This window comes from Emys orbicularis, chromosome 1 (genome assembly GCF_028017835.1).
Source record: "Emys orbicularis isolate rEmyOrb1 chromosome 1, rEmyOrb1.hap1, whole genome shotgun sequence".
Classification (NCBI taxonomy): Eukaryota; Metazoa; Chordata; order Testudines; family Emydidae; genus Emys; species Emys orbicularis.
In genome coordinates, this window is record NC_088683.1 from 226,043,661 (window position 1) to 226,056,155 (window position 12,495).

General features: G+C 46.0%; 1 protein-coding gene across 5 annotated transcripts in view; it reads right to left on the reverse strand.

The window, feature by feature from the left end:
* Nucleotides 1-12,495, reverse strand: part of CNKSR2 (connector enhancer of kinase suppressor of Ras 2) — a 361,047-nt gene that overhangs the window by 175,613 nt on the left and 172,939 nt on the right. The window lies entirely within an intron of this gene.

The following is a 12,495-nucleotide window of genomic DNA, read 5'->3' on the forward strand; positions in this document are numbered from 1 at the left end:
CATAGGAATTATTAGCCACTACATAAAACTGTCCACCAGTGATATACATCAATGATATTTTCATTCTCTGGACAGACAACTTAAACTCCCTCATAGATTTCCACCACAACTTCACCAATCATCATCCATCCATCAAACTCTCTCTAGAACATGTTCACACCAGCATCAACTTCCTGGACACCACAATCAGCTTCAACAATGGAACCCCACAGACACCAATAAACAGATCACCACACCTACCGTCCTAGACCCAGTAACCACCCCAAACACAACAAGAAATCGGTTATCTACAGCCAGGCCCTCTGATAGAACAGAATATGCTCTGAGGAGGAAGTCCGGGATATACACTTTAACACACTTTAAACCACCTTCCTCAAACAAGGACACTCCTCTAGAGAAGTATATCACATCATGGAAGAGGCCACCCCAAATAGCCCAAGAGAATCTGCTTCAATACAGAAATAAAACCCCTTCTGACTGCAAATCCCTAGTTGTCACCTACCATTCCACACTGGAACCCAGATGGGGTATCATCAAACAACTACAGTGCATACTCAGTGGGGATCCCAGCCTGAAAGAAATATTTCCTAAACCCCCCACTTCTGGCCTTCAAACAACCTCCGACCTGTCCATGCTCAACATCTGAAGAAAGATCGTCACAGACCAGGACAAACCAACTCAAAGCAGCAACAGACCCTGCTACAACAACAGTGAAGATATATCTTCACTGCTACAATGAACAATATCCCCCACAACATATCTTTCAAGATTCATGGACCCTACACATGCCTATCACAACAACGTGGAATATCTTATCCAGTGCACTAAATGCCCCAACAACAATTATGTAGGTGAAACCAGACAATCTCTACGCTCTCAAATGAACTCACATAGGAAAATGATGAAAGACAAAAACACTCCATCACCTGTAGGTGAATGCTTTTCACAAAACAATCAGTCTATATCTGACCTCTCAGTCCTCATCCTCAAAGAAAAACTGCACAATACTTTCAAAAGACAAGCCTGGATGCTTAAATCTCTGCTAGACACCAAAAATCATGGACTGAACAGAGACACTGGATTTATGGCTTATTACCACAATTTGTTACCCACTAACCTCCTCTTTTTGTCCTATGATTGCAGAGGTGTTGACAGGCAATTCTACCTTGAATGATCCCTTAAAATACGTGTTAACTACTTAGGCTAAACAATCTGTTCCACCTTGCATTTTGCTGTGAGGCTGGGAGTTCCTTTCCCAGACCTGAAGAAGAGCTGTGTGTGGCTGGAAAGTTAGGCCTTGGCTACACTTCAGAATTCACAGCGCTGCCGTGGCAGCGCTGCGAGTGTAGTCGTGCCGCCAGCGCTGCGAGAACTCTCTCGCAGCGCTGCAAGTACTCCACCTCTCCGAGGGGAATAGCTTGCAGCGCTGCGAGCGAGCGTGCAGCGCTGCAGGTGCTGATTACACTGGCGCTTTACAGCGCTGAACTCGCTGCGCTGGGTGGGGGGCGTTTTCACCCCCCCGAGCGCAGCAAGTTGCAGCGCTGTACAGTGCCAGTGTAGCCAAGGCCTTAGTGTCTCTCTCACCAACAGAAGTTGGTCCAATAAAAGATATTACCTCATCCACCCTGCCTCTCTAACGTCCACTAATTAGTTAAATTTGCCCTAGTTTTTGACATCCATTGGTAGACACAGTCAGAAATGCTAGCACATATTTTCTGATGAGTTTTAGCTAATAAAAATACATAAAATATAGAGATCTACTGTTACATGTCAATTCAACCTTTTATCAGAACTGCATATAATATGCCAAAGACATTTCCAAATTATAGAAAATACTTCTACTTCACAGGAGACTGATTAACAATCATCAACTACTCATCTATCCTACGCTGTCATTACATACTCCTGTGGTTTCTCCCTTACAAACTTAAAATATAGTTTTACAACAGACATATCCAAAATTCTAGAGTTAACTGTGTACAATAATAGTTCCCTGAGAGATATCAACAACATTTCTCCCAAGACTTTTTGGCTGATCAAGGGGGTGTAAGAAGGGTTGTCTTGGAACACGCTTGAATAATAAATATGAAGTTGTTTGAGCACTTTTACCTTATAAACATTCTGCTATGTTTGGTTTTTTTAACATTTGTATAAAAATAAGGCATTTTATGGAGATTAATGCTGGAATTTTCAAGGAAACCTAAGAGAATGAGGAGCCCAAAATCCACTGAATTTCAGTGAGAGAGATGAGCATCTAAACCTTAGAATACTTCAGAGATCCAAGCCTGCAATAGTAAGGCAAAATATCGCATTGATGGAACTCTCTGTAGCTATTTAATTTCAGTAGACTACAATAAACAAGGAAGCTTTTCTGAATTGCAAATTAACATATTTTCTAAACTAATTTAAACTTCATTTTTAACGTTAATAAGAATATTTAAATTCCAGTGGTTATGCCAGAAAAAAATGGCTTGTATTGTATTCTGTAGGTTTCATAGCAATATAGCATAAAGAATCATGACTCACTTTAGACCCTTTAGGGGTAGCAAGGAGGGCCGAACTAGCGGCTGGGTGTATACATACCCTTTGATTCCAGTGCCAATTTCAATAACCATATGTATTAAGTACCAGCACTTGTACAGAGGATGCCAATAAAGAATGGTTTGACATTCAGCATAAGAACACGTTAATTGGAACATGTATCATGAAAATAAGCATGAATAAGTCATTTATCTTGCTTTGCCAGTTTGTTATGCTGTTTACTTTAAAATCAGCAGACATTTGCAAAGAAGAAGCTTTCTCAAGATTAAAATACTGATTTTGTGTCAGGAGTTAGCTGAAAATCTTATTCATTATGCAGAGTTATAAATTAACATCTTCTTTTCCCTAATTTATATTCATTCTCATATTGAAGCAGGAAAATTTGCACTGAAAATGTAGTATTGATTTTTAAAAACATAAGCAAAAAGTATTCAACATTTTGCTCAATTTTTCAGTTTATGCTAAAGTTAAAAGGAATCTTTTAAGTAAAATTATGTTTAGGTTTCCCACATGCAAGGTACCAAATTAATTACAATTATAGGTTAATAATATTTGTCTATAGTTCTATTATAAATCTCCAATGACTTGGTAATTATTATTTTAACCTTAAAGAGGGGTTTGAAAAGGACTCAGGATTGATAAATGGATAGGTAAGAGATGATCTACAGAAGCAAGCTGAAAAACAGAACCACCAGTCTCAATTGTCTAATAATATAATAAGTGAGAACAAACAGATGCTTAAAAAAACAGAAAGACTGGAAAATCCAGTGTGTAGGATCCTCAGATATCTGAGCCTCCAAATGAGGAAAAAGCTGAAAATATAATTGATCTATTTATCTGTTTTCAGAGAAAAACGGCTCACCACAGCTAGACTGCAAGTTCTTCAGGACACGTATCAGCCTGTTCAGTAATTAGCACAGCGGTCTGATCATGGCCGGGGACACAAAATAGGACATATTTTGAGGTGAACTGGAGTATTGGATACCACCGACAGGATGACAGATGCTTATCATATTGTAAGTTTCTAATCCTCAAAATAAAGAAAAAAATCCTGGGTGCAGCGAGACCACAGTAAATAAATAAATAAAACATATCTATATAATCACTGCACCCATGATCTTCTCTCTCTCTCTCTCTCTGAGAAACAGAAAAAGAAAATATGTAATAGAAAAGATCCTGGGTACAGTGAGGCCACAAATAAATATTTTTAAAATTTGCATTTATTCGAAATCTTGTTTGTAGGAGACAAGACTCAGACTTTTTTTTGGCCTCCACAATATTGTCTGAAGCAATTGTCACTTTTAGTGTTGTAGCCAAATGGGTTTTACATATTTTCAACACTCCAAGTCTTGTGGGTCTACAAATCCCAGTCAAGTGGAGGGCCCCGTTTTCCTTGTAAGAAAGGCAATGTAGAAGCTGCATTTCAGTATTCAGCAAAAGTGCTCATTTGTCATCAGGGGACAAGCAGTACCATATATACTTGATCATAAGCCGGTTCATTTATAAGCTGACCCCCCCCCCCCCCAGATGGATAAGTAAAAATGGAAAATTTTTATAAGCCGACCCTATAATTCAGGGGTCAGCAAACTTTGCTTCCCGGGCCATCAGGATAAGCCGCTGGTAGGTCAAGATGGTTTGTTTACCTCGAGCGTCTGCAGGCACGGAGGTAAACCTAAGTAAACAAAGTGTCCCAGCGTGCCAGCTGCTTACCCTGACGGGCCAGGACAGCAACTGGTGGGGAAATTTGTTGGGGGGGGGGGGGGAAGAAGCTGGGAGTCAGGGGAGTAACCCCTGTGATCACCCCCCACATGACCCCACCCCTAGCCCGGAACCCCCACACTCTCCCCATCCCATCCCTTCCCACCTTATCTGGGGAGGGTCAGGGGAGAAGGTCTCTGACCTGGCTGGAGCTGCTCTGGCAGCCTGGGCAGTGCGGACGCAGCCTGCTCCAGCGGGCCAGACCGGGCAGCGCGGCCGCAGCATGTTCCAGCGGACTGGGCCGGGTGGCACGGCCGCAGTGTGCTCCAGCGGCATGGCCACAGGCTGCTCTGGGGGGCGGGGCCGAGTGGCACAGCTGCAGCCTGCCAGTCCCGGAGGCTGGGGGGGGGGGAGCAGCGTGGCCAGAAGCGGAGAGACTCTCTGGCCCCGCCTCTTCCCTTCTGGCTGTGCTGCCTCTCCTTGCTCCCTCTGTTGGGGGGAGGGGCTGTGTCCCACCTCTCCCTCTCTATACCCGTTCATAAGCCGACCCCCTTCTCTGGTGCTTTTCTTTTTTACTAAAAAAATTCGGCTTATGAACGAGTATATATTGTATATATATATTTTGGAATGCTGAAAATATGTAAAAGCCATTTGGCTACAACACCAAAGATGACAACTGCCTCAGAACACATTGTAGAGGCAATAAAAGTCTGTGTTTTATATTCCAGAAACTAGATTTTGAATAAATGTACTATTCTAATGCAATACATATACTCTATGTTATAGCATACAAAATAAAATTGTAAATTATTTTTACTTCATCAATTTCCTATTATATAAATTGCAAAGGAATTATACATATCAAAAGTCACGTTTGTGGTGTATTGCTCGCGGGGGGGAGGGGAGAATGAACTTTCAGAAATTGAATCATAAGAACTAAGATTCTTAGATACCAAAAGATCATCTCAAGATTTCTGTCATATTATTAACAAGTAAAAATCTGCACTCACCACAAAGTAAAGGGAGTACAGATATGGCACGAAAATCAGATGGTTGAAATTTTTAGAGCTGACTAAGCGATTTAGTGACAACTTCCATTGAAATTAATAGGAAGAACATTCATTCCAGTCTAGAGACTGAGTGCTTGTTGATGTGTTTCTTAGGACTTGTATACTTTTTGATTGATTTTAATATAGTTTTGATATGAAAAGCTTTTAAAGATTGAAGGGTTTTTTTGGCTTCCTGTAGTTGGTAAAAATAAAGAAAGGACTCACAATGTATGTGTATTGTGATAGACCCAGACCAGTTGGGAACAGCAGAGTAGCAGAAGGGAGATATACTGGCCACTGGATAAGTAGTTTTTTGTTCCCTGACTGACCAGAGCAGGGGCTGCTCCAGGCTAATAGACCACCTGACTCCAATTAACCTGCTAAGAGTCAGGTGAGGCAGTTAAGCACCTGACTCTAATTAAGGCCCCTCTGATGCTATAAAAGGGCTCACTCCAGTCAAACCAAGGGGAGCCAGGGAGCGGAAGTGTGTGCGTGCGCGCAACTGGGAGCAAGAGGTGTGCAAGAAGCTGAGAGTGAGTAGGCGTACTGCTGGAGGACTGAGAAGTACAAGCGTTATCAGACATCAGGAGGAAGGTCCGGTGGTGAGGACAAAGAAGGTGTTGGGAGGAGGCCATGGGGAAGTAGCTCAGGGAGTTGTAGGTGTCATGCAACTGTACCAGGAGGCACTCTAAACAGCTGCAGTCCACAGGGCCCTGGGCTGGAACCTGGAGTAGAGGGCGGGCCCGGGTTCCCCCCATACCTCCCAACTCCTGATCAAACACAGGAGGAACTGACCTGGACTATAGCTTCTACCAGAGGGGAAGGTCTCTGGACTGTTTCCTGACCCACAGGGTGAATCTGTGAAGTGAACAAATCCGCCAATAAGTGTAGGACCCACCAAGGTAGAGGAGGAACTTTGTCACAACTGGTGTCAGGGGTGGGATTTGGGGTGCACAGCGCGGCGGAAGAAGGAGGGTGGTTTTAAAAAAAAAAAAAAAAAAAAAAGGGAGAGGGTTTATTTATTTTTTCACCACAATGGATGACGTAGTGCGGGCACTGATACAAGCTACAGTGGCCCAGCAGGAGGCTACCCGTGTCCAGGCAGCCGCCCAACAGGAGGCAGTGCAGCTGCAGCAAGAGACTAATCACCTGCTGATGGACCAGGCTGCTCAAGACCGAGCTATGTTGCGGGAACTGGTAAACCAGGTAAAGTCCCTTACAGAGCTGAACCGTGGCCATGATGGGATGCGGCTCATACGGGCCAGCCATTGGCTGCAGAAAATGACGCGGGAGGATGATGTAGAGGCATACCTTCTGGTCTTTGAGAGGACAGCCCTACGGGAGGCCTGGCCTCGAGATCAGTGGTCTGGCATCCTTGCCCCATTCCTGTGTGGGGAGGCCCAGAAGGCCTACTATGATACGCCTGAAGAGGCTGCAGCAGACTAACCCCAGCTGAAAGCAGAGATCCTGGCCAGATCTGGGGTAACGACTGCAGTGCGGGCCCAGCGGTATCACGAGTGGAGGTACCAGGAAAACAAAACCCCGCGGTCCCAACTGTATGACCTCATCCATCTCGCGAACTGAGTCCCAGAATCCGGAAGACATACTAGAGGTTCTGGTCATTGACCAATACATGAGGGGACTACCGCCAGACCTTCGTGCCTGGGTAAGCCAGAACGAACCCTGCACCTACGATGAGGTCGTCGCATTGGTAGAGAGGCGAAGGACGGCGAGGGAGCTGACCCGACCAGTTAAGGAAGAGGCACCCCGGGTTAAATTAGCAGCACCAAGCCCCAAAGCTCGGGTGACTGGGCCACCAACAGGGCCCAGGTGGAAAAAGAGAGGGGCTGAAGGCCCACTAGAGGCCACAAAGAGTCTGAGCACTGAGGGAGAAGAGGATCGTGATGTTAGACTGCCCAAACCAAGAGACCTGGGAATGCCTAGGGCTTCATACAGATGTTATGCCTGCGGGGAGTGGGAACACATAGCTGCACAGTGTCCCAATGCTGAGGAGCCTATGCAGTGTAACCTGGGGAACTGGGCAGACCCATGCTCCCTAATCCACCTTGTGGGGGTCTCACTAACCTCACATACGTATACCAGACCAGTGAAACTAAATGGGGTAGAGACCACAGCACTGGTTGATTCGGGGAGTGCTATCACGCTTGTCTCGGGGAAGCTCGTGAAGCACAGTCAGCTGCTGTGGGCTAAGCATACGGGGATAACCTGTGTCCATGGGACAGTTGGTTATTACCCCACCATCCCAGTAAAAATCGAGATTCAGGGGAACACTGCTGAGGTAGCAGCAGGTGTAGTCCCTAAAGTCCCATACCCGGTGTTCATAGGGAGGGACTTCCCAGGGTTTGGAGACTTACTCCCGGTAAGGGGATTGGAGAAAGGGGGAAACCCTGAAGTTAGTGAGGCATCCACAGTAGACTGTCAACCCCCAGTCTTCTCTGAAATATCCCCAAATTTGTTCTCCACTCCCAGACAGGGTAGAAAGACAAAAAGGGAAAGGAGGGCAGCTAAGGCCTTGGGAACCCGAATACTGACCCAAAGCCAAAGGGTCGCTCTCGTAGGTAGGTGGACCCGAGCAGCTGAAAAGGAGGCCACCCAGGAGTGAGAAGAACCTGAGTCTGACCCCCACCCTAACACTTCTGAACCAATAGAGGCAACAGAGACTGGCCCCCTAGATCTCGGGCAGATTAGCCCCAGGAGAGGAAATTTTGGACGGGACCAGGCAGAAGACCCAAGGTACGACAACATTAGGAAGGAGGTGACTGAAATAGATGGGGTCCCCGTGGAAGGGAAAACCCAGGGACCAGGACCCTACTTCATAATGAAGAAGGATCTCTTATACCTGGTTGCACCAGTACAGGGGCAGAAGGTACAGCAGATCCTAGTACCTCAAAAACACCAGAATGCTGTATTAAGTCTTGCCCATAGTCATCTTTTTGGGGGACATTTGGGGGTAGAGAAGACCCTGGCCAGGGTCCTATGACGGTTCTTCTGGCCCGGAGTACATGAAGAAGTGCGGAGGTACTGTGCGTCCTGCCTGGAGTGTCAGCTGCACAGTCCCCGTCCCCACTTGAGGGCACCTTTAGTACCCCTTCCCATCATAGAGGTCCCCTTCGAGCGAATAGCCATGGACCTAGTGGGACCCCTGGAGAAGACAGCCCGGGGCCACCAATATATACTTGTCATTCTGGATTATGCTACTCATTACCCAGAAGCCGTCCCCCTGCGAAACACGGCCTCTAAAACGATAGCTAAGGAGTTGGTGGGGATCTTTGCCCGAGTGGGGCTACCAAAGGAGATATTAACAGACCAAGGAACCCCATTTATGTCGAAGCTAATGAAGGACCTCTGTACGCTGCTCCATATACATACCCTGAGAACTTCAGTCTATCATCCACAGACTGATGGGTTGGTAGAAAGGTTTAACCGAACCCTCAAGGCTATGATAAGGAAGGTGGTAAGTCAGGATGGGAAGGACTGGGACACCCTACTACCTTACCTTATGTTCGCTATCCGGGAGGTACCTCAGGCCTCAACTGGATTCTCCCCCTTTGAGCTGTTATATGGGCGCAACCCCCGAGGCATCCTGGACATAGCCAAGGAAATTTGGGAGGAGGAACCCAGTGAGGGGAAGAACATAATAGAGCATGTGCTACAGATGAGGGACCGGATAGCCCGGGTCACTCCCATAGTGAGGGAGCACCTAGAAAAGGCCCAAGAGGCCCAGCAAACCTACTACAATTGTCAAGCCAAGGTTCGTCAGTTTCAGCCCGGTGACCGAGTAATGGTACTGGTACCCACAGCCGAAAGTAAACTGTTGGCCCAGTGGCAAGGGCCCTATGAAATAGTTGAACCCGTAGGGGAAGTAAATTACAAGGTGCGACAAACGGGACATTGAAAACTAGAACAGATACATCATGTCAACCTTCTGAAACCCTGGCATACCCGAGAGTCGTGCACAGTGGTTCGGGAAGACCTACACCCAGGGAACAAAAACCCTGGACATGTGAGGGTGTCTCCTGATCTAACGACAGCCCAGAAGAAAGAGGTAACTGAGATGATCGCCCAATATCAAGATGTATTCTCAACAAAGCCGGGTTGCACAACTGGGACATATCATCACATCGTCACGAACCCTGGGGCCAGAGTAACAATGAGGCCCTACCGAGTGCCAGCAGCCAAAAGGGAGGAAATAAAAGCGGAAGTCAGGAAAATGCTGGAGATGGGGATCATTGAAGAATCTCACAGTCAGTGGTCCAGCCCAATAGTGTTGGTGCCCAAACCTGATGGCACCACGAGGTTCTGCAATGACTTCCGGCAACTAAATGAGATATCCCAGTTTGATGCCTACCCTATACCCCGCATAGACGAATTAGTAGACCGTCTGGGGAATGCCCGGTACTTAACGACCCTAGACTCGACAAAGGGGTACTGGCAGATTCCCCTAGCTGAAGATGTAAAGGAGAAGACGGCGTTCTCTACACCAGAGGGTCTTTTCCAGTATATGGTCCTTCCTTTTGGACTACATGGGGCCCCAGCTACCTTTCAGCACCTCATGGACAAGTTATTACGCTCCCATGCCAGCTATGCTCCGGCCTACTTGGATGACATGGTGATTCATACCCCAGACTGGGAAACCCACTTGAAGGTGGTGGGGGCAGTCCTTGACACCTTCAGGTGAGCTGGCCTTACGGCAAACCCTGTTAAGTGTGCTGTGGGGTTCACAGAGGCCAAATATCTTGGCTACGTGGTAGGAAAAGGTGTGGTGAAACCTCAACTGAACAAGTTAGAGGCCATCCAAAATTGGCCACGACCAAGTAGTAAGAAGCAGGTCCGAGCATTCCTAGGGGTGGTGGGGTATTACCGGCGTTTCATTCCCCACTTTGCCACAAGGGCAAGTCCCCTAACGGATTTAGTGAAGGCCTGTGGTCCGGATCCAGTCAGATGGTCCGACGCAGCAGAGAGGGCATTTGCAGACCTACGGACTGCCCTCTGCAGTAACCCCGTATTGATAGCCCTGGATTTCACCAAGGAATTCATCCTTCAGACAGATGCATCCGAGGTGGGGCTAGGGGCTGTCCTGTCGCAGATGGCTGGGGAAGAGGAACACCCAATTCTCTACCTCAGCAGGAAACTCCTTCCGAGGGAACAAAAATACGCAGTGGTAGAGAGAGAATGCCTCACCGTAAAATGGGCCATGGAAACGCTGCGTTACTACCTGCTGGGGCGCAGATTTGTCCTCGTGACCGACCATGCCCCTCTTCAATGGATGCAACGGAACAAGGAAAAGAACACAAGGGTAACCAGGTGGTTCTTATCCCTCCAACCTTTCCAGTTCCGCATACAGCACAGAGCAGGGAGTCGCCATGGCAACGCCGATGGCTTATCACGTGTACACTGTCTGGCGTCCCAAGCTGCCCAACCCCCTTGGTGTTGAGCAGGGGGGAGGGATATGTGATAGACCCAGACCAGTTAGGAACAGCAGAGTAGCAGAAGGGAGATATACTGGCCACTGGATACGTAGTTTTCTGTTCCCTGACTGACCAGAGCAGGGGCTGCTCCAGGCTAATAGACCACCTGACTCCAATTAACCTGCTAAGAGTCAGGTGAGGCAGTTAAGCACCTGACTCTAATTAAGGCCCCTCTGATGCTATAAAAGGGCTCACTCCAGTCAAACCAAGGGGAGCCAGAGGAGAGGAAGTGTGTGTGGGGAACTGGGAGCAAGAGGTGTGCAAGAAGCTGAGAGTGAGTAGGCGTACTGCTGGTGGACTGAGAAGTACAAGCGTTATCAGACATCAGGAGGAAGGTCCGGTGGTGAGGACAAAGAAGGTGTTGGGAGGAGGCCATGGGGAAGTAGCCCAGGGAGTTGTAGGTGTCATGCAACTGTACCAGGAGGCACTCTACAGCTGCAGTCCACAGGGCCCTGGGCTGGAACCCGGAGTAGAGGGCGGGCCCAGGTTCCCCCCATACCTCCCAACTCCTGATCAAACACAGGAGGAATTGACCTGGACTATAGCTTCTACCAGAGGGGAAGGTCTCTGGACTGTTTCCTGACCCACAGGGTGAATCTGTGAAGTGAACAAATCCGCCAATAAGCGCAGGACCCACCAAGGTAGAGGAGGAACTTTGTCACAGTATGTATAATGGCACCTTGCTCTAGCATTTTATATAGTTGAAATTAATAATACAAATTGAAACGGTTATTCCACAGATCAAAAACAACAAAGAAAAAACTCCACCTTGCCCTGTTCTGGTTAGGTTTATTAATTTAAATTCCCCAGCACAAAAGGTAGCACCTCATCAGTTAACTTTCAAACATGCACAGTATATTTTATATCAAATTTAGCTGGAGGGCATAATGAAATACTATAATGAGTTGCGCAGAGGAGCTGACGTACTGTACAATTTCATCAGTTCCCAAAGCCATAAATGGAACCCTACTAGGAATTCAGAAACATATTTTTAACAAACCATTGCCGTACTAACAACATTTTAGAAACCTTTTTGGTCAGTTAAACTGTTTGCACAAATACTTTTTCATTAAAATATATTATTTTCACTATTCTTAATGAAAGACAGATAGCCTATACATGGGAAAACAAAGTGTACCTTTTTAAATTACAATTATATTTCTTTTATGTTACAAGATACAAGAAGATGTTTATCATAAAACCTATTTTTCTAAGAGATTTTTCTTTAGATTGCAGTAGTTTAATAGTCCTAAATAAGATCAGCAGAAACTAATGTACAGCACTTCAATTTTGGTAGTGATAATAGGGAATTATTAGGTATACCTAATGGTTATTTTACTCCTAATTTTCCAATTTTGAAAAATTTAAATTATGTGTATCAACAATGGTTAGATTAAGTCAGAATAGTAACTATATAAGCACCTTTTTTTTTTCTGGCACACAAACATAGGCTGGGTGCATTCTATTAAATTTTAAATTAAAGAAGCTTTCCAGTTCCTAGCATGTAATGTCAATCTTTAGCCTGCAACTATAGTACCATTCAAATTACCTGAATCTCTCCTATCCAAAACTTCTATCACCCAGAACAGAGCTGTGTCATTTGATAAAGCCTAGTCAAAATGAAAATTCCCTAGGCTATCCAGAACCTCAGCTATCTAAGATAATTCAACATCTTCCATAATATTCATAAGAACATAAGAATGGCCATACTGCATCAG